Raw genomic sequence first — 23,687 nt, forward strand, 5'->3', positions numbered from 1 at the left:
CAGGGGAAGTCCTCATGTTATAGGTGACTAAACTAGGCTGTTCGGCATCTACAGAGATGCAAATTAACAGGAGGTTTTTCGCATTTGGTACGTAATTACAAAAAAGGGGATCATCATAGTAGCCATTCTGATCTGCGCAAGGTTTACAAAGCATCAGAAGGTAACGAAAAGTTTTCGCAATACTGAGAAAAAGAAACAAAAGAATGGTTTTCCGCAAACTGCACTAGCGGAGAAGTAAAACATCAGAACAAAAAGAATGCCTTTTCTGTACATTACGAAAAAGCACAAAAAAGTGAACCAGCCCCTCCCCCGCCTTTACCACACTTCGCAGACCAAAATGATAATCTTGACAAAAAGAAATGTTTTCCATATGCAGAAATGCTAAAACATATTTCCGGAATTTCCAATTAACCCAACAAAGCCGGTTGTGGCCAGCGACCAAAACCGCTCAGTAGGCCAATTTCAAAGAATCCCTAGCACAGTGGAAACGAGATACTTACTCAACGCCTCTTTTTTTTTCTTTTTTTTTTTGGGGGGGGTAATCTTAACCAGTATGTGTACCCCCAAGAGGTTATCGGATGACACGATATGGCTAAAATAACTCGGCCAGAGAAATTCTTAAAATAGTAAATTTTAGTAAAATATTAATTATCGCCGCGGTACAAGAGAATTTCAACTAAGAGTGCTCTCTCGGCAGCGTAGTTCACTTGTAAAGGTGTGAGCTTTGTTCATGACCAGGCAAATACTGGTACTTCGAATTCTGCCGGTCCCCGTAACGCCAGACCATGCTTGTTCATTATGCTCTTGGTACATCTATCCACTTTCAGATGTCATATAAAAGACAACAGTGCACCGAGTACTCTGCTGAACTCGTGCTGATGTACGATTGCTTGTTGATGAATAATGCCTTTTGTTACTGGACAGCACTGGGCAAAGATGATGAAGTGTTTTCCAGGAACCATGCATTATTTGCCGCAAAATGTCATAAAGGTCTTTCGTCACGAATGTCATGAAGGTCAAACGTTAAGAACTGTGCGAAACGCACAGGTCATTGTGGACAAGAACTCAGTACCAAGAATAATTGTCCTTTTGACATTCACTAACTTATTATCACTTCCCAAATGCCAAATGTTGGATTATAAACAAACTTGGAAATTTTACAATCAATCATTCAAGGTTATAAAAGGTAACAGTTACACCTTCCGAAAATACAAAGTTTTCAAATTGAGCAAGTCAACAAAAAATTTGGTTTATTTTATATTCCTGACATGAATCCAGAATGAGCAGATTAACTGGACTCATATGGAGGTATTTTGTTGGAATCTGATTACAGTGTATCAGACCAACTTAGGCTGCCCTCTGAATTTTAAAATCCCGCCAGCCGGATCTCACGCGTCATGAATAGACATTAGGTGGAGCATCTAGAGTAAACGTCAGTGCGAAAGGACAAGTACCGGTTGCCTGTAGGGCATTTAGAAAGGTACGGGCACAAAGATATCATCGACCCGGAGATAGCGTCTCAAATTTATCTAGATGTCATCAACAAACCATCAGGAATCGGCCATCAGCCAACAAACATCTTTTTTATCAAGCCTGTACCCTCAACCAGGAAAGCTTCATTAAAAAAAATGCAAAGATTGCTGGGTGATAACCGGCCAGTCTGCCCATCTCGTTGAGTGACATACTGGCAACCGAATGCCGCGTCGTAAAGGCCAAAGGCGTTGAGTTAGATAATCAACCGAAAGACCGGATTGTATCACGTCTTCCGTTTAATTACAGCTCACAAACATTGGTGAGGCTGGCAAATCTGTCAAGTTTTGACATTCCATGTTTGTCCTATAGTGCAGTGTCCTGTGCCTTGTTGCAAATGAAGAAAGGTCCGTCAGTCATTAGCACATGCGAATAAACTGGATCGACTTGGGGTAGCTGCACGTATACCACGGAACCATGTGTTTAAAGGAAATGCGAGATTTCACGGAATGCGACTTTGTGATCTGACGAAATATTGCGGAATGTAGCTGTGATAGATGAATCCCAGCACTGTTAAAAATAGGAAGTTGCGTCGTTATTCGGAAAGGCACATGTACACCAAAAGACAGCTTAAATTAACTTACTAAACCCGCATGAAGGTAGACAACAGAGCCTTTCCGGTCTGTTATTTTTTTCAGAAGTGTTTAGCGTAAACATAATTGCTTTTTTGTTTTGTTTTGTTTGTTTTTGTTTTGTTTTTTAATCATTGCAACATTGAGTGTGCCACCCCTCAGGTCCAAGGGCCCTCAACCCCGCCAACAAAGCGTCGACGGTCAACACAATATAACAGTTTTCGAAACCGTTTACGCATGTAGCAGATCAGCTCGTGCTGTAACGATCGTTGGAATGGGAGGGGACCGAGGTTACATCCAGTGCATCTCAGCAACATATTGGGGCAATTTCGAGTGTCTGCTGGCTACTCTTTCCATCTCTGTCACCCAGTGGAAATGAATTCATGATGTGTATGGGGCCTATATAATTGGGGGTTGTACAACTAAGTCTCTCCATCAGATAATGTTTAGATCTATAGATATATGCATTCGAACATGTTAGTGAACAGTACCATATCATTATAAACGAAATTTAGACACAGGGCCTCCCTAGAATAAATTCGTTAGTCACACGGAGTTTGTGCCATGCACTTTCAATTGCATAATTGACCCCGAACACAGGAAGGGTATACAACGCAGTTGGGGGAATCGTGGAGCAAAGAAATGTAATACCAATAGGCATGTAACTTTACTAAGGAAATACATGGATAAAAGGCAGATCACGACAATATGAACTGTTTCGATTCCTTCCGCAAACACTAATAAATCAGAAAAATAATTGGAACTTACAAGCCTTTATAGTAAAGATCTGTATTGAAACATTTGTATTGTTCAAAGATTACTAACACGTTTCAAGTGATGCTATTAAGATGATCACCTTTAATTAAGGCACATTTATAATTATACGTTATGTACAAAAATGTGGACCGTTGTTTTGGTGTTGTTCGATGAAAGTCAATCAGTATTGTGAAACACAAAAAGGTTCAAATAATGCATACACAAGCAGGGTTACCTATAATTGGAGCCCTCACTCACCTGAAAACCGTATCTAGACCAGTCTTTTATACATAAGCAGAATCGCTGCTGAGAAAGCCAAATTTCCGTACCATGTGTGAAGTTTGATTTTGAATCTAGAAGAAAGACACTGAGGCTTAATAACATAATAGTTAATAACATAAAATTGTTTTATATATCTTTGGCACTTTTGACGTGTGCAACATTTCTTTTTATTAAAACAATATGTGTTCTGGCTTAACTCAGATATTAACAGCGTTAAATCCCCGCATTCTGTATTCCACCGGTAAAACAATTAAAAATCAGCATACGCGGAATCGACGGAGAGAAATGTCTTGTTTTGATATCGACGTAAAAAGACGAAGACAGTATTCTCAACAGTCCTGACGATACGCAATCACCAGCAGAGTTTGCTGCTTTGCTCTCACAGGTAAAAGCTAACAGGCATGGATGTTGCCCTTTAACGTTGAAGCCACTCCACCTGGTTTTAGATTATCGGATCTTCCTCGGAGAATCGATTTGGAGAGGTACTGCTTTGGTTTTCAGGGAATATTTCGAGGTCAGGAAAATTGCTGGATGGGGAATTAAACGAGTATTATGAATGGCCGATTGGAATTAACTCTTATGAACTACGATTTGTGATTATCTCTAAAGTACTGAAGTGTGACGTCACTGTGAACCAGAAAGGGTAGTGCCAATGATTGGAGTACGAGTGTGTATTGGTTCATGGGCTGGTTCTTGCTCTAATGTCAGTTATAATTGTGTGTGTATAAAATGCATTAGCAAGAAAAGTGCGTGAACCAACGTGTCCGCGTTACTCCTTTCGTTTATAAAGCATTGCTCCCTCACATAAATGTGGATGAGGCTTGCTATTGAATACTTTCCCAAACAGTCGCTAAATATGCAAATATACGTCTGATTCAATATGCTAAAACTTCTGATCAACCGAAGTGCGTCCTCTAGTCCCATGATGCACAGCGGAATGGCCGCCATGCTCGTCCTTCTTTTCCGGTATTAAAACCGCCTTAGCCAAACGTTGGGAAGGATGGGAGGGAGCCGACTGTTTGTGGTAGGTATTCAATAGCAGACATCATCCATATTTCTGTGGGGGAGGAGTCTTCTGCTTTAATTTAACCTACCCCAAACAGTCGCTAAATATGCAGAGTAGCACTGAGCCCTTGGAGAGGGGTGCGGCGAGGACGCACTACATAACATGTGCCGCGACGAGTATGAAATCGTCCAAACTTTATTGCGGACTCACCAAATAATGGAGTTGTTATGTCGTCTCAGTGGTGGGCTGCTTTGACGAGGAACCCCTCTGCATCGATGTGGCCGATGTTATGACCGCTCTGCAATGAGCGGAGTCCTTTTGCAAAACATCGGTGAGGTAGCATGTGGTGAAAGTAGATGGGGTCTTCCAGCATGCTGCCTTGCATATTTCTTCCATCGGTTCACCCCTGAACTACTTCAGGGGTAAACCGATGGAAGAAATATGCATGGTGTGGAAACTGCTCGGATATCATGAGCTCTGACGAGGTGTAGTGTTTTATTGTCCAAAGAGTTCGGCCAATCTGGGATGGCAAACATGATAGCCGAAAATGTCCACCTGGCTATGTAGTTTCTCTGGTCGCAACTCGGTGAGGTTTTATTGTAGTGCCGAAAAGCTGCGAAGTTGTATCTCTAGGTTTTCTGGTTTTGGCTAAGTACCATTTAAGAGTTTGCATTGGGCACCATGGTTTGTTGTCAGGAGTCCACGTGTGTTTAACAATGTCTGGTACAAAAATGTCAGGAGGATGGAAGGAAACTGGCTGGTTCTTGGTGAGAAACCCCAGCGTTAAGATGAGTCGAACGTCACGGGGTTCCCATCGAATGTGGCCTTCTGTGATGGACAATGCTTTCAGTTCACTCCTGCCTTGGAGTCTCTTCATTAACCACCACTGGAGATGGGGGCGGATAAAGTCCAAGATGGGGGCCTGGAGATTAGATGCCCCTAGATACGTCGGAATCTGTAGAGATTGAGTCACCGTGACTTCGTATTATATGGGTGGACTTCAGTATTCCTCAGAAACAATGATTTGGTTTCAGGGGGTAGAAGATTGTTTTCAAATTAAACATTAGGATACCCAGTTGATATGTGTATAAGTTAAAAATTGATAGGGTATTCAGTTTCTCGAATAGCGGTTCGGTATGGTCTCCAGGACCAGATTTTGTAATAATCCGTAGCAATTGATTTTGTAATATTATTAATTTTTTTCCAGAGACACCTTTTTTATTTCTCTCTTGTCGACACAAACTTGATAGCAATTAGTACAGTTATAAAAGATTATAATACTTCAATTATTCAGATTAAACTTGACAAAGTGCAGAGTAATTTTGCCATTTCAACCAAAACTTTTGGCAGGCACCATTGACAGACGTCAAATATTTTTCACAGTAATACCTCTTGATATCCTTTTTCAAAGCTTCTAATGAGGGGCGTTTGCTCTTCATTTTCATTTTATAAATGTGAAATCTGGCAACCAAAAGGATAAGATTAAGGCATTTAAGTCTAGTGTGAACAACACCGAACAATAAAGTTGATTGTCTATTACAAGGTGTATCTTTGTTTTGTCCTTAATCCAATCTACTATTGAGCTCCAGAAAGAATTGACATATTTACAGTTGCAAAAAAGGTGGGTAAAGGTTTCCTCTTCTTTTTTACAAAAGATGCAAATATTAGAATCCAACGTATGAATTTTATATAAATACGAAGTAGTACCGAGAATTCTGTGGATTAATATAAACTGAAACTATCTAAGCTTAGAGTCCACTGTACATGTAAAAGGAACACTAAAGACCTCAAACCAAGCATCCAAGTCATAGAGGAATTCAAGTTGCCTTTCCCATTTGTCTACAAAGTTTCCAGCCACAGTTTTTGCCGAGACAAATAAGTCGCAGAGTCTCCGAGAGCCCTTTTCGTCGGACAGGAGAACATGCATATTAAAGGGAATGAAGGGAAAGGGAACATTGTTATTATTCGTCAACAAATCACGATAAGCAGCCTTGACTAATCTTAAGACCGCACCATATTCAATAAAGTTGGTCTGGACATTGATATTGGCCCTAAAATCGGACAGTGATAAAAAGCAACCAATATCATCTAAAAGATCACATGTTGTTTTTAAAACCTCTACATTAGTTAATGGTTTGTGGACCGCAGTAAACTTCTGCCAAAAGGTTAAAACGTCAACCCAAAATCGATTGCCCCAAAACGGGGTTTTTCGAGATGGAAATAAATCCATTGAGCCACCTTCTATAAACAACAAATGGTTAATATCAAGTATTCTTCGACGCAGGTATGCCCATCCCGAACATTCTAACACTAAGAGTCGACGTAACCATGTAATTTTCAGAGCATCCATATAGGCCTTAACGTCAATCATTCGGAAACCACCCTCTTTATAGTCTTGAATCATTTGACTTCTTGAAACGCAATCCTGTCCTTTCCAGATTCATCTAAGAAAAGATTCATCATAAGAAAAACAACGTTCAATTTTTTTATAATATCCGGTAAGGATCCGGTAAGGTAAGAATCAAATAAGTAAGTTTAGACATGAGAAATGACTTCACTACAGTCAGTCGACCGAGGACCGTAGGGTTCCCTTTGGACCACTGAGCTATTAACTTTCTCAGTCTTGAAATGACTGAGTTATAATTAATCGACACCATGGACTCCTGATTAGTGGAGAAAGAAATACCTTATATTTTGAATATGTCATTTGGCTCTATCCAGTGGACTTTGATATCCTCACACAATCTGTCCGAGGGACGTGTCTTTGAAACTATCCAGACAACACCAGTTTTATCGACATTAACTCGCAACCCCGACATACTTGCGAACCAGTCCAAGATAACGAAGGTATTATACATAGATCTCTCTGTACCATCTAAAAAGAGTACTGCATCATCAGCATATTGTGATATTAGGATTTCCTTGTCGCCTACTTTAATGCCCTGTACATTCTGATCATTGTATAACATCATGGACAAAACCTCAGCGCATAAAAGAAACAAATAAAGCCATCACCTTGCTTACAACCTCGCTCTATTATACCAAAACCAAAACTAAAGAGGAGGTGTGATTATAAAATAGTTTAATTCGTGTAATAATTGATGGAACAAAATAGAAGTTAACTAAAACAATATAAATAAAATCATGTTAAACTGAATCAAAAGCTTTTTCAAAATTAACAGACAGCATGACACCCGGAATATCATTAGTCTCTGTAATATTTAGTAAATCATACATCATACGGATGTTTTCACCAATGAAGCGCCCTGCCATAAAGTCTTTTTGACTATCATGGATATTATGAGAAAGGCACTGTTTCAGCCTCTCCGCAATACGGGCAGAGGCAATTCTATACAAGGTGTTCAACAAGGTGATAGGTCGCCAATTTTTCAAAAACTGGCGAGCTTTATCCCCTTTCGGCAACAAAGTAATGATACCATTTCTCTGGGTCACCGAAAGCTGACCAGACTCATACACAAAATTCAAAGACCTTAAAACCACTGACCACTGTTTTGTGAATCGCCAAAAAAATTGTAAAACCATTCAAAGCTTTAGTAATTTCTTCACAAATTCATGGACCTTCAATGCGATCCCGCATATCTTTAGTAAGTTTCTCCCTGCCTCCACAAAAATTGACTTTAAGTCAACCTTGACATTAATTCTACAAGGATGTCCTCACTTCGAGTCAAGGTAAAATTGTCCTCTTTAACAATACGACAAATAGATTTTTTAACAAAATTGCGTTTCTCCAGATTAAGAAAATACTTTGAAGGCTTTCCCCCTGCTCTATCCATCGTGTCTTGGACATGATTAAAACACCCTCCATTTTGACCTGACGCAAGCTAAGAAGCTCCACCTGTTTACTATTGAGAGCTTCCACTGCCTCAAGATTTCCTTCACACACTCTGTTATACAAGTCAGAGATTTCACTCGCGCTCGGCTTTACAAGCTTCTTTCTTTTTCCAAGCAGCAAAAGAACAGTCTTAGAACGAATCTGTAAAAGAAGCATTTCGAAAAAAGTTTATCATTGATTGTGAACTGAATATCTCTGGGGTGGACGTTTTTAAGGTTATCAGGTTGATAAGGAAAAGCTGCATAATCCTTCATGGTAGTTCTAACTAGTCCCGCATATGCAGGATCAGAAAGCAAAGAATTATTGAATTTCCAGTAACCATTACCTCGTTCCATATTATTAAAATCAAAATGAATATCAATTAAGGAATGGTCCGATCTATAACCAGCTTTAATATCGCAGGTAATCAATTTCGAGTTAAGTTCGGCTGAAATTAAAAAGAAGTCTAATCTAGATTGCTTAAGAGAATCATGCTGTCTCCACGTATATCTGCGGAGGTCAGGATTATGAATTCTCCACACATCAACCAAATCCAAATCATGACATAATTGTAACACCCTGTTTCTAGACGAGGGGTTGTTAATGTGCCGATAATTCACACAGTCTAAGTTTACATCTAAAAACAAATTTCAATCCCCACATAAAATCATGTGGGTATTATCCGAATCACGAGTAAAATCCAAAACATGGTCATAAAAAAGCAGGCTCATCGTTGTTGGGACCATACAAATTGATGAGTGATATATAAAAATCAGCAATCTCAATATCAAGGGCATCTGTCTTCGATTTACGAACTTTATACTCAAAGCTATTGTTAAACAAAATTGCCACTCCTCTTGAGTTACTTCCATACGAACTGAAAAAGCAGTCTAGACCCCATTCGCTTCTGAAACGGGCCTCCATCTTGTCGGCGAAATGCAAATTCTTATCTTTCAAAAAATAAAACACATCTCTGCGTTTTTCATGATTGCGCAATCCTCTGCAATTCGTCGAAGCTATCGATAAGTTACTACCAGTGCTTGTCATTTAACGAAAAAAGGCCTGCCACCATGTTGGCACATACCTTGCCACTGAAATTTAAATGAAGAAAAGAAAGCAATGCAATGAATTTACCACATACTTGTTACAGAAAACGTTTACTTGGTTTTTTTTTATACAATCCCAGAAACATACCGTCAGAAACAACACCCACCCCAAACAAGCTAACCCATAGACCCTTAAACTCAAACAAGAAAAACCTTAACATCTCCTAATAACACCTTTGACTTGCAGTCTACTTGCAGAGATCATGCTTGTTTGTCTCCAAAGGGGCTCCAACTTAAAAAAAAGTATATGGTAGCGAAACGTAGACAAAACAAATACAAATTCCTACTACTAATAACCGATACCTTAGCAGCACAAGTAGCCAGTGTTCTTAGTTTAATTCGTAGGGAACGCCCTGTTCCCTGTTCGTAGAGAGCCTTGACCTCGTTCTTCCTCCTAGCTTTTTCTTGCCGGTCTTCGGCAGTCAAGTCATCAAGGATGTACAAGGCAGAGCCGTCCAATTCTCGATAGCAGTCGCGGAGAACCTTAACTTTATCTTGAAACGAAAGCATTTTCACTAAAATATGTGGTGGTTTGACGTTCTTGCCTTGACCGTCCCGATGAGCACACTCAATTCTTGGTAGCTCGCTCCAGCCAAACTCACATGCCAGGATATTCTCAGTCAAAGTTGTGCAATTCTCCCCTTGATGTCTATCCACGCCTACGCCTTTGAAGTTATTTTGACGGGAGAACCGCTCGTGCTTGTTGATTTCAGATGTTTGCTTGGCCACCTGGGTCGTCAGAGAATAAACCTCCAGTTTCAGGGCGCTCAACTATTTCTCCAAATCTGCTCTCGCCTTCTAAAGATTAGCAATTCGTTCACTATTAAATTCGATAGACTCAGCGAGCTTCAATTCAAGCTGCTTTTGGCCATTGACAATCTTGGGCCAATGTTGATCGGACAAACTCTTCCAAGTTCTTGGAGTCTTCCTCTTCTATTTGCCGTCCAAGTTCATCAGAGTCATCGCCCGGGGTATAAACCACGTCTGCAGGAGGAATTGTTGCCGTTCCCCCGTACCTCTTTCCCCCATGATATTTGGGAGGCATTACGCTAAATCCCTTGACTGGTTATCGGCAATAACAAATTCGGAGCCACGTGGAGACGTGTCTTACTGCTACGGTGTCATTGGTTGAAGTGTGATATTGATAATTTATTCATAGAGGTAAACTGGGATTTACTCCAAACTAACAATCCATACTGAAGATGGGGTAGAGCTATGGTATTATAAATGTAAGGAGCTCACTTATGAATAACTCATTAGGCCTTTATTTTTTTGCGAGCGGATTGGCTCGTGAGTCTGTCATGCGTTGGCTGTGGAAAGTTTCTACAAAGTTGCCAACGTTTACAGCCACAGGGCCACTGCCTGGGAAAATCTTCAAACCAAGTGTATTCCCCTGCGAAACCTGCCTCCCCAAGGTGAGTTGTCTATCTCCACAAAGATTGTAGATGTCGTTGAGCCTATTACTTTACCCAGACACTTTATTGCTGTATACATTTTGCTCAAATGTACAACAGAAATCCTTGTCTGCTTGCTCAAGCAAACACTTGCATAACGTCATGTACTGTACATACACAGTATACGTTGTATGAGGATAATACTGTATAAAACACCGAGGATAAAACATTGGATGAGACTGCGGTACTGGTACCCAGCTTGGTGGTTCTACACCACACAGGTCTTTGCGCGAAGCCTCGGCTAGTGTAAAAGCAGCCTCGCAGCGCGCGCTCGTTCTCTTGCCCCCGCTTCACAGTAAGTTGATAGAGTGAGACACACGTAGTTACGGATCGGTATACGTGCAGCGCGGCTGAGTGCAACCTTTGGCGCTGATTCCAGGGTTTGGGCGGCAGCTACTGAAGCCTACCAAGCGGGCTTGTTTATTATCGGAGAGAGTGGCCTCGGCGGTGAGTGAGCCATCTAGCCAGGAGCTTAGAATAAAGGCCAGTGGCCAATCTGGGGCACATTTATCTGATTTCTTATAAGTTGACGCCTCCCCAGGAGTCGCCTGTAAAGGCCGAGAAGAGAATAAACCAGTAGGAAGTTACAACAGTAAGTAAGCCTATGGTGAGTGTTGGTGTGAGTGTTATTTGCCCTGCTGCAGTGCCTAGGAGTATATTTCTCCCAAACGGAGTTGCGTCCCGGGTCTTCCTGATAAACCGCTCGTCGATAGGGCCTAATCCCAAGCGTATGTCTGGCGGCTGTAAAAGTCAGCCGTATGGTACAATTTTGGTGTCAGAAGTGGGATATGCATCGCAGGAGAGTCAGTGCTCTGTAGCCTACCTATTGGCGAAGTTAGGGGCAGCACCTACCTGGGCGTCATGGCAGTAAGCATGATCGACTTTGTCGGCGACTTTTCATCCTACGACTCGTCGAGTAATAAAGCCCAGAACAACAGTGATGAGTCGGCACATCAGAGAGCCGAGATTCAGCGGTTACAACTGCAGGTGAGAAAACTACTTGCCAAACTCAGTAGCTGCCAACAAGGTCAACAGACGTCGGCGACTACCTCATCGTGCAGAATTCCCCTAATTCGTCTTTTTAGACGATGTGATTGTCTTTGTCTTGTAGAGGAAGAGTTCAACAGGCTGGAGACAGTCTTCCAGCGCCTACGATCCGCAGGCCTGAAGTTAAAACCCCGCAAATGTTACATATTTGTGCTATACCTTGGACACACTGTGTGAGGCGAGGGCATCGCCACAGACCCAGACAAGATTCGAGCCATCAGGGATTGGCCAATACCCGAGACAAAGAGGGAGGTGCAAAGCTTTCTTAGGCTTGCCTCTTATTATAGAAGATTTATTCGAGGTTTGCAGTCTCACCGAGAAGTCAAGGGAGTTCTCTGGAGTAGCACCTGTGAAGTCGCCTTCCAGGAGCTTAAGACGAGGCTGCAGCAGTCACCTACACCTGCCTACCCAGTGGCTGATGCTGACTACATATTGGATACTGATGCTAGTGCATCTGGTATTGGAGCTGTTCTTTCACAGATCATTGATGGGTAGGAGTGAGTCATCGCCTATGCGAGCAGGATGCTGATCAAGGCCGAGCGTAAGTATTGTGTTACGAGGCGTGAGCTCCTGGCGGTGGTAGCATTTTTGAAACAGTTTCTGCAGTACCTGTATGGGCGTAATGTCACAATTCGCACTGAACATGGGGATTTGCGATGGCTTGTGAACTTTAAGGATCCACAGGAGCAGATGGCAAGATGGCTGCAGTTGATCAGTGAATTTGATTTCACTGTGGTACACAGATCAGGGCGTGGTCACAGGAACGCAGACGGTCTGTCACGGAAACCCTGCACCCAGTACGGCCGGGAAGAGGAAGTGCTTATACGGTGGATAGCCCAACAGTGAGTGGGCAACACAAAGCGAGTTCATCAGCAGTGTCCCACTCGAGGGTAGTGACGGTACAGCCAACTTTGAACTTGGAAGAGTTACGAAAGGCTCAGTTGGGAGAAGATGTTCTATTTTGAGTCATAGGTGCTAAAGAGGACCCAAGTCGAAACGACCAGTCAGACGTCATCGGATTGTCACCTAAGGCAAGGGTGTACAAGACCCACTTGGACCAATTAGAAGTACGTGAGGGAGTTCTTCAAAGGAAGTGGGAGTCCGACGATGGACGTGAGATAAAGTGGCGCGCAGTATTACCTGCCAAATACCACGAACGAGTAGTAGACCAACTGCATGGGAATGTCTCAGGGGGACACCTTGGCGTTAAGAAAACGCTGGCCAGGGTTAAGCAAGGTTTTATTGGGCTGGGAAGGCAGCAGACGTGCGATCCATCCTCACAAGGTATGACGTCTGCGCCAGGCTAAAATCACCAACAAATCACCAACAAAGACTAGACGAGCTCCCCTACAACAGAGAGTAGTTGGTGCGCCTATGGAAAGGGCTGCATTTAATGTGACAGCCAGGGGAAACAGGTACATACTGGTGGTAGTCGACTATCTTAGCAAGTGGACCGAGGCCTACGCAATCCCCGACCAGACAGCAGAAACCGTAGCCGAGAAATTTGTGAGAGAGTTTGTCTGCCGATTTGGTGTCCCTGAGATCCTACACTTTGACCAAGTGCGCAGCTTTTAATCTCAGGTGTTCGCAGAAATGTGTCACCTTGTGGGCATCGACAAAACACGAACCCCACATATAATCCAAAGAGTGACGGCATGATTGAACGCTTCAATCGTACATTGGCCACGGTGGTCTCAATGATGATCGAACCTCATCGACGACGGCGGAACTGGGATGAGAAGATCCCCTTGGCCATGTTTGCCTATCGGGCATCGCCTCTGGAGTCTACAGGCGAATCGCACAACATGCTAATGCCTGGGCGGGATGTTCGCCTCCCAATTGACCATCGAACATCACAGTGACAGCCAACCAGATGAAGATGACATTGGCACCGATTTCGCACAACAATTGAGGAAACAAATGAGGCTTGCATATGATCGGGCGCGCCAGTGCCTGAAAAAAGGTGCAAGGAGACAAAAAACCACTACGACAGGAGATCAGCGAAAGATTAATTGGAAGTTTGGATTTGCTTGGCTCCACAACCCTGCAAAAAAGAAGGGCCTCTTGCCTAAATTACAGTGTCGTTGCGAGGGTCCTTACCTCATAGTACATCAACTCCCAGCTGCCATTTTCCTGATCCAGAGAAAAAAGAACGGGAAGATGAATGTCGTACATCGAGATCACCTAAAACCCTACACGGGCGAACCCCTGACTTCATGGGCTGCAGACAAAACAAGGAAAACAGGAACAAGCACCAAAGTCGCCGACAACTAGATGGTAGCACTCTCGAGCAAACAGAAGAAATCGAGAGTCAGACACCACAAACACAACCCCTGGGCCCGAATGCCAGTCCTTTCATCCCCACTGCCCCATTGCAACGAGCTCGCTCTGCCAATGAAACCCCGCCGATTTCTGGCGTAATGCAAAGAATGCAGACTAGGCGCGAGAACGCAGAGGGACCTGAAACCCCTTTTGCAGCTGTCTTACCGCGACGAAATCCCCCAGGCATCGCAGAATGCCCCAGAGAAACCTCTAGGTTTGAATGCGTGCGAGAGATCCAGAAGTAACTTAATAGTTACAACGGGAGTAGAGAATTTTAGCAGTTAGCAGTCAATGTAATTTTGTGTGTTCTTCACCTAGGGAGGACAGTGAAGCAACTATGGGAAGCGACGAGAAGGAATACCGTGGCACACCAGACGGGGCGAAAGTGAAGTGCCCTGCGTGTAGGATCCTGCTTCACAAGCGAAGCCTAGATAGGCATTTGCATACGAATTGCATTCGAATACGGACCCAGAGTGTACTACTGGTGCGGAAGATGTTCACATAAGAACAACAGGTGTGACAACTTACGGTCTTACTACCGAGACTGCCACCCGGAAAAGGTGAAGGAAGTCGACCAGATCTAGGGAGAAAAACACGAGGAGCGCAGCCGTCGTTGGAGAAATGACGAACGGAAAACTGTGAGAGGAGACAGATCGAAGTCACCCAGAGAGATCCACCAGAGGGCGGCGAGTAAATCACCTGAGAAGGCGTCCGAGGACAGAGGTGGTTCGAAGAGAAAGAGGGTGGGTGCTGCTGAGCAGGCGAAGAAGCTTCCTAAGAAGAATGATTATGCGGCTTGCACAGTGTCAAAGATGCCAGACGACTCACATACCTAGCACCAGCAATGCCGAGGGAATTTGAGTCGGATGGAACGGTCCAAGAGAATAAGACAAAGCGGCAGGAACACCTAACAAGGAAGCTTCCCCATCACCGGCGTTTCAGAAGCTTCCCCTTGACGCACCAGCGGTAGCGGCTGAGGTGGAAGTTTTGTCAAGTGGCCAACCAAGGGAGAGGTCACCCCAGATGGAAGCAGAAATCGATTTGTCGCCCATCTCAATGCTGTGGGATATGGAGGAGGCAGAAGACCCAGCTGCGTACGAGACACCTGTCCAGGCGAAAGGAGGGAAGCCATTGAGCATGTTGGGGCAGGTGGAGCTCGAGCCATCGACACCTGAAGAAGACACAAGGATGTCTCCAGATAAGGAGCAAGGGAACCTGTTGCAGGAGCTTCGCATCCGTTATCTACTACCAGGACTGGTGGTGAAGGTTACTGAAGATGGAAAGACCACTATGTTCACAGGACCAGAACTTACCTTGAAGGAGCACCAGAGGCGCCAGTGTGATGTCGCCTTCCTGCATGTGCAGCCACCGTACGGATTAGAAATGCAGGCTGAGCAGCCCGTTCAAGTCTGCAGGCTGATACGAGATCAAGGTGACCGCATCACGGGAATTGGACAAGCAATGACTGGGAGCGAGTTGGAGGAGGCCATGATTGAAAAAGTCTCCAAAAACAATGAACAGATGTGTCTACCGGTATGGACTCCTCCTGACTAAGGATTAAACCGATCGTGTTTTCCATGTAGACCTAGAAATTGGTGTTAACTAAACTTAAGGCAGTTTAAAACGAAATACCCGTAAGTGTTTATTGTGTTTATGAGGCCCGTTGAGTATTTTCTTAAAGTTTTCTTTATAGTTCACAGAAGTTATGCAAGGACGGTATCTGCCTTGCACCTATACAGGTTATCTATTTACATTGTTATTTGACACTTGAAACAGAGTTTAGAAAACTTGTTTGAAGTTGCGTTTGACTTTCGATGTTAACATTGATGCTAAGAGTTATCTTTTGTTGAGCACCTTGAGAATTAGGAAAAGTTCGTTAAAGAAATAAAAATCCTTTGTTACCTGTATAGGCGAGAGAAGTCGTGTAACGCCGAGTTATTTAAGGGCAGTGTAAGTTTGTGTGGGTGTGTTTGTTAGTTACGCTACACAATGTTTCTTTTATTTTCGTATAAGTTTATTGGTCGAAGGGACTGACCAAACTTAAGGCGAGTCTGTGTAACGAAACATTGGATGAGACTGCGTACCAGTCTGCTACTGGTACCCGGCTTGGGTCTTTGTGAGCAGCCGCGGCTAGTATAAAAGCAGCGTCGCAGTTCGTGCTCGCTCTCTTGCCCCTGCTTCGCGGTAAGTTGATAGAGTGAGACGCACGTAGTGACGGATCGGCATGGTATTCGTGCAGCACGGCTGAGGGCAACCTTTGGCGCTATATTCCAGGGTTTGGGCGGCAGCTACTGAAGCCTACCAATCGGGCTTGTTCGTTATCAGAGAGAGTGGCCTCGGCGGTGAGTGAGCCATCTAGCCAGGAGCTTAGAATAACGGCTAGTGGCCAATCTGGGGCACATTTATCTGATTTCTTATAAGTTGACGCCTCCCTAGGAGTCGCCTGTAAAGGCCGAGAAGAGAATAAGCCCGTAGGAAGATACAACAGTAATTAACCCTCTGATGAATACTGTTGTGAGTGTTATCTGACCTGCTGCGGTGCCTGGGGGTATATTTCTCTCAAACAGAGTTGCGTCCTGGGTCTTCCCGATAACCGCTCGCCGGTAGGGCCTAATCCCATATGTCTTGCGGTTACGAGAGTCAGCCGTGCGATACAATACGGCCGTATGTGTACATGCATTAACTGTATACAGCTGACTTTCGACATTTCATCAATCCACACAATAAGTGCGTTGTAGTTTTGACAACGACGTGAACAAAAGCATTGTTCATTCATTTCATAGCCAGTTTTAGGAATTAATGAAATGAGTATTGTGTATAGATACTTTGAATAAAGGCCTTCTGAGGTAATCCGCAGACCGCTGACCGATTAACTTCTGGTCATTGCTGTCAGTGTGTTTGACCGCTTTTTGTCTTCAAGTGCGTCAAAGTTGGTAGGGCCTTACTTGGCGAGTTCTTGTGATAAGAACTCGCCAAGTAAGCCCAAAGCCCAAAGATTACCAAATTGTAATCATTTGTAATTATTTCTAAGCTGCGTGCACATGATAATGGTTTTCATAGAAATACGCAGCAGTAATATACTGGTTTTATTGCCTTTTGTTGCATTTCCACGTTTTTTTTTTCCTGTATTTAAATGTGTCAATGGCACACTGCCAAGACAAATAAACAAGTGAAGCAGCTTAACTGGAGTAATTGTCATATCATCATTTAATTGAGGAGTTCCCTGCAGAGGTACATCACCTCACCCCTTCTGGGACTTTTCCAGTAGGACCACTTGGTTCTGACAACAGCCCGTCAACCAACCCCCATCATTACATAAATACAAAGTAGTACTTTTGTTGGCGATATGTATTTCAACTTGCACAAAATCCCTAGTATACGTGAAAGTGACATATGGATCTGCTGGTAGTACAGGTTCAAGTTAAGACCTTTATCAATAATAACACTGAGAAATTTGAAGGAACTTACTTGACTTATTTTTGAATTATTAATTCATATACATTGATAATAATATTCCTATCGGTATTGGAGAAGAGCATATAACACTTCTCTTTTTCATTGATAAAAAGCCTATTACACTTGAACCAATACGACGTAATTCTTTGTTTATAGTACTGACAACTTCCTTTAAAGGATTATGACTTTATAAAATATAAGTATCATCTGCACATAAAATAAAGGATACCAAACTTGAAGAATTACATATGTCGTTGATATAAATGAAAAAAGAATAGGGCGTAGGAATGATCCTTGTGGGGCACCACATCTGATAGGTTTAAGAGTTGATGAGCAATGTTTCCATTTAACAAATTGTTTTCGGTCAGAAATATAGTTTCTAAAGCAATCCAAAGCCACTCCTTTTATGCCATATCTGTTCAGTTTAAAAAGCACAATATTATGATCAATTGTATCGAATGCTTTGGACAGGTCCAGAAACAATGCAGTAGTATGAGAAGATTTGTAAGAAAGAGCTAATTTTATCAACAAGGTCAACTAGAACCATTTTGGTCGAGTACTTTAAACTAAATCCATACTGTGACTTGTTAAGATATTATACTTATTTTGAAATGAATCCACCGATTTACTACCAGACGTTGTAGGACTTTGGAAAGACACGGTAGAATAGAAATAAAACGTTCATTGAATATAAGCTGTGGGTCACCAGTTTAAAATACATACAGGAATTACTTTAGCAACCTTGAAGTCATTTGGCATGATTCCTCAATAGACTCAAAATAATTTGAGACGCTACATAAATCTGGTCTGATAATATACGACAAGGATTCTTTTACATATAGCAAAAAAACCTCCACCGGTCTGTCCTTGTCAATTCTTGTACTCATATGAGTATCCTGGGATACATGGCATTAAATCAGGGCTAGGTTTAAGCCACGTTTCCATTAAACCAATGATATTAAATTCGTGTTCAGCTCTTCCAAACATAACATTAGTTCGCTAAAAGAAATTCGAATTCTTCTGATATTGTTGTGGAATATAGAAAATGGATTTATTTCCATTTTATAAATTTTTATTTTTAACTGCCTTCCAGAAAGGTATTTGGTTCCACCTGTGTAATAAGAAAATCCTCTGGGATCCATTAGGTCTGGAGAATCAAGACGGTCATTGAAGCGAAAAGAGGCGTCATTCGCTGAATCAATGGTTGCTTTTATCGTCACTTAAAGGATCACTTTCACTCCCTCTATGTGCCACTGTCGAAGTTGATTAGTGACATGGCAGACTGACTGAGAACAAAGGTTTCGAAGTTAAGAGGAACACTTAGTGTGGCTAACATACCTGTATCGCACACCATGAAAAATGGCGTCTGCATGCCATGACTGACAAGCCATTGGCAGAGCAGCCTTTATTTGAATAATTTGAAGTATGACATCGTACTGACATAATACAGTAAGCATATTTTTGTTTTAAGTTTTAAATTTTGCAGAAAATGGAAGTCATAAAGACGATTATTGACTTCATGTAATGATGACATCATCAGGAGACAAGTCACCTGACATGAAAGGTGCACTCCTTAAAGCCATATATCTCCTAAAGTACAAGTCCCATTTGGGAACCTTGCAGATATCCTGTAGGATACAGAAAGCCCCTGTGGCAAAGATGTGCCGCCAAGCATTACGTTATGATGGCCCCATTGTGTTATTTTGAATGTTCATTTTGCTACATTCATTTTGTACGCACATTTCAAGGGGCATTTTGGTTACTTGGCAGTGATGTATTCTCATCAAAGTTACACCATAAGAAAACCTAAAGGCAATGTTTACTCCGTTATACAGACGTCATGATGACTTCTTCTTTTGTTTTATCATTAAATTTTGAATATTCTATTTTCCCCATTGTATTTGTACAGTTTTAAAAGACTTTTTCGGGCAATTCACAATCTTGGATCCAGCTCACAGTTACACTATAGAAGGAACTTAATGAAGAAACCGGTCATCAAATACTGATGTCATGATGACGCCATAAGGTGTCCAACAACAATCAGTTAAAAATGGTTAAATTGAATCTTTAAAAATTCATATCAAATCAATCGTGACTTCCCCTGATTTTGTGTTTGCAGTAACGTGGTTGTAAAATTGAAATATTAATTTCATCTCGTGTGCGTAAAGTCACATGACCCGTGGTTCTGGTCGAAACCGGAAGTGGCTTATCATTCAAATTTTGGTGATTCTTTTGTGAACTTGCTTTCAAAGGCGTTAGTCTCTTGCGTGGCCATATAGTAGTCTTCTAAACATCTACCTCTTCGTGCGATCCCTTTTCAAGCTCTTTACATAAAGTGACAGGTTAAATTTCGGCCTTCGTTTAAAGAAATTATGCTTAGTTAAACAACTATGTGTCGAACCTATTAAGTCCTCCAGTGATATAGTGAAAATATTTCAATTTTTTGACTCAAAACAAAACTGGAAAAATCCTCTGCACATTACAAACAGGCAGAGAGCTCTCGTTTCTTCCTTCTTCCTCTTCTGACCAAAAGTCAATTCAATTTGTACCCGTTTTTCTATCCAAGAAGTTGGTCCTTTAGCAATTTTGGATCTTCATCAAACTTACGTCAATGAACAACCCTTATGCATAAACGGTCCTAGAAGAATGACGTCACGATGACTTCATTAAGTGATTTATTATTGATTTTTTTCCAGTATTTATTTCAGCCCGTTGACCTTGTACACGTTTTCGAGGCACCATTTTGGTAACTTAGCGATGTTTGATTGTCATCAACGTTACACCAAGGACAGACCTTAAAATAACGATAGCACTAAAATCATTACATCATAATTACGTCATTAAGTGATATATAAGTAAATATTAAATATTTAAGTATAACGTTAATGTTGTAAAGATCCATATAAAATCAACCATGGCCTGCCCAACATTCTGTTTGCAGCAAGAGGCAGATTAAAATTTTTGTTTAATTCATCAAGTGTGGTCAAATCACGTGACCTTTCCTTCCTGTTGAAACCGGAAGTGGGCTTATTTTTGAAAAGTGGTAATAGGTATCAACTTCATTTCAACAGTGTTAGTAAGTGGGATATAGTATTCTTCAAAACATCTACTGATTACGTCACGTAACTGTCAAGCACCATCTAGCGACAGGTTAAAAAATTCCGCAAAATGGATTTTCAATAAACGTCCGTGACAAACTTTGTCCGAAGCGCCTGAAAATTGATGTAGATGATCATTTGCACTCAGTAAACATATTGGGGCCGATGACACCATCGTAGCAGAAGTTAAAAAGTCATTTTATTTTTCAATATTCGGTAAAAAGAAAAATCAACCGTAGCATATTTAAGCGTGAAATGTTCATCAGATGATATTGAAGTCAACTGCATGAAGTGCATAAAAGTTGTACTTCTACACATAGATGAAGCGGCGGCAACAAAAACTTTCAATATTTGCGAGCTCGAAAATCCTATTCGCATATACTGTGCATTGGCTACTGTGTTTGCGGACGCACAATATCGCCTGTAACACAGGCAGCGCACAGTGCAAAGGGCATATACTCAGGAGTTGGAAAATTGCCAACTACATGGAGCTGCGAGCAAATCACATTGTATGGAACACCAAAAGAAAAAAAATTTGCAATCTTTGCAATCTACACTCTTTCAGCAATAACAATGTTTTGTATTGTACAAGTCTGATTGGGTTGAAACCTTGCAGAAAGTTAGGAAGGGAATGTTTCTAAACATAAATTAATCTGATGTGATGACAAAGTCATCAGCAGACATGTCACGTGATATTTAAGGTGCATCCTTTAAAAGTGCTATATCTCCTGAAGTGCATGTCTGATCGGGTTGAAACTTGGCAGGTATTTAGAAAGCGAATTGTTATAAATGAAACTTGGCGATAAGTAATGATGACGTCATCAGATGATTATGTCAAGTGACATTAAAGATTCACTCTTCAAAGCACTATATCTCGTGAAGTACATGTCTAATTGGCTTCAAACTTTACAAACTTTACAGATATCTTAGAAGGGGAGTACTCAAGACGAGTATTGACCTGGTGTGATGATGACGTCATCATGTGACAAATCACGTGACATTAAAGGTGCACTTTTCAAAGCACTCTATCTCGTGAAGCACATGTTCCATGGGTTGAACCCTCGCAGATATCTTGAATACGAAGTGATTTACACGCATGTTGCCCTCACGTTATGATGACGTCATTACGGGACAAGTCACGTGACATTAAAGCTGCAGTTTTCAAAGAATATCTCCTGACGCACACGTCTTTTGGGCTTAAAATATGTCTATGTAAGTGTATGAATACGAATATTCTCAAGCATTTTGTGCCATGCCAAGGCACTTTTCTTTACAACCACAAAAATGCGAAAAAGCCCCGTGTTCTGCCCTTGTGACAGACACAGTTCCTGTAGTTTCTTCTTCTTCTGACCAAAACCCCCTTCAATTTGCGCACGTTTCTTCTACCATCGAATTTGGTCGTTTTGCAACTTTGGATGTCACCAAACTTGTACCAATAAATTAATGATTTTTCGATATTTATTTCCGCCCACTGACTTTGTACACGTTTTCGAGAGACCATTTTGGTAACTTGCCAATCTTCGATCGTCATCAACGTTACACCAAGCAGAAACCTTAAAGCAAAGATGCTACTAAAAAAAACTACGTCACGATGACGTCATCAAGTGATTTATTATTACATTCTGAATATTTTCCATATTAGGTTAAATTTGAAATAATCTAAATAACGTCAACCGTGCCCTCCCGCAAAATTCTGTTTGCGGTAAGTGCCAGCATAAAATTTGGTCTTCAATTCGTCTTGTGTGGGTGAAATCATGTGAACCTTCCTTCTGGTCGAAACCTGAAATTGGCTTATTGTTTAAAAGTGGTAATAGGTGTTAACTTGCTTTTAACGGTGAGTAGTCGATGGGGATAAAGAATTCTTCAAATCATCTTTTGATGACGTCACGTAACTGTCGACGGCCCTCTAGCGACAGGTTGAAATTCTGAAAAATGAATTTTGAATAGATGTCAATGGCGAAGGTTTTCGAATTGCCTGAAAATTTATTTGGACAATATGGGGCTGATGGTGTCATCAAACCGGAAGTTACAATAAAAAGTCCTTTCATTCTTCAAATTTCGGGGGAAAAATTCAACCGTAAAAGATTTAAGAGTGAATTGCCCATTAGATGATAGCTGGATGAAGTGCCTAACTGATGTACTTCTGCATACGGAGGAAGCACTGAACGACAACCCCCCTTTACAATATTTGCCAAAACTATACAAAAAAGGGCCTGGTCAGCCATCCCAGCGAAGTCATGCTCCGGGTGATCCTCAACCTACTGAAACCGATTGCTGAGGAACTGTTATCTGAAGAACAAGCAGGTTTTAGACCATTCCGAATCACAGGGGAGCAGATATTCAACTGCAGATTCCTAATAAAAAAATCTTTGACTTCAGCGTGACCTCTTCCTCAATTTAATTGATTTTAAGAAAGTGTTGGACTGGGTGTTTTAAGACGGTCTCTGGCACGTCTTCAGAAGCTTCAACATCGAGAGGGGGCTCGTCCAAACCATCCATGCCCTCTAACGAACACAGGCCAACAGCGCTGTTCTTCTTAACAACCAGGTGGGAGAAATTTTCTGAACATCGGTAGGTGTCAGGCAGAATTTTTCCTGCCTCCATTCTCTTTATTTTGTTTCTTGAGAGAATAATGCAAGAACACTCCAAGACCACCATACATCCAACTCCATCGGTGGCAGACTAGTCTGCAGACGACATTGATCTCATGGGAGGCACCAACAGCGAGGTGCAAGACCTTACAGGCAGACTAGTGGACAAATCCAACGCATATGGGATGGAAGTGAGCGCAGAGAAATCAAAGATCATGGTGAACAGTAGGAAAACTGTCAGAACAGCGAGACCCTTGAAGAAGTGACAGCCTTTAAATACTTGGGAGCCACCCTCACAAAGGACGACACATGCAAGGCAGAAATTCCTACTAGGATCGACTCAGCCACTGCAGCCATGGCCAGCATGAACGGGGCATGTAAAAGTAACATCAGCTTCCAAGCAAAATCCATGCTCTATAAGCCACTGGCTGTCTCCATTTTGCTGTATGAGGGCGAGACATACACACTGCTGGCAGACACAGAAATAAGGGTCCAGGCCATTGAAACCGAAAGCTGCTCCGCATTTCCTACAGAAAACACTAAACCAAAGACTATGTAAGAAACTTAGCACACTTGTGGGCCACCAAGAACCCCTACTGGCAACTGTCAGATGTCGAAAACTAGCTTGGTTTGGA

At 42.0% G+C, this 23,687-nt stretch overlaps 1 long non-coding RNA gene across 4 annotated transcripts in view; it reads right to left on the reverse strand.

The window, feature by feature from the left end:
- The window catches only part of LOC147800092 (uncharacterized), a 46,573-nt gene that overhangs the window by 14,288 nt on the left and 8,598 nt on the right, over positions 1-23,687 (reverse strand). Inside the window, exon 3 of one of the 4 annotated variants that reach the window (XR_015424377.1) lies at positions 5,363-8,140. The exons of 1 other annotated variant lie outside the window; for it this stretch is intronic. This is a non-coding gene — a long non-coding RNA (uncharacterized LOC147800092). Of the gene's footprint in view, positions 1-5,362; positions 8,141-16,996; positions 22,387-23,687 lie in introns of those variants that run through there. 2 more of the 4 variants (XR_015424376.1, XR_015424378.1) reach the window with 2 other exon arrangements.

Source organism: Acanthaster planci, linkage group LG02, assembly GCF_054643075.1.
Source record: "Acanthaster planci isolate LZ-2023a linkage group LG02, COTS_SCS, whole genome shotgun sequence".
Taxonomy (NCBI): domain Eukaryota; kingdom Metazoa; phylum Echinodermata; class Asteroidea; order Valvatida; family Acanthasteridae; genus Acanthaster; species Acanthaster planci.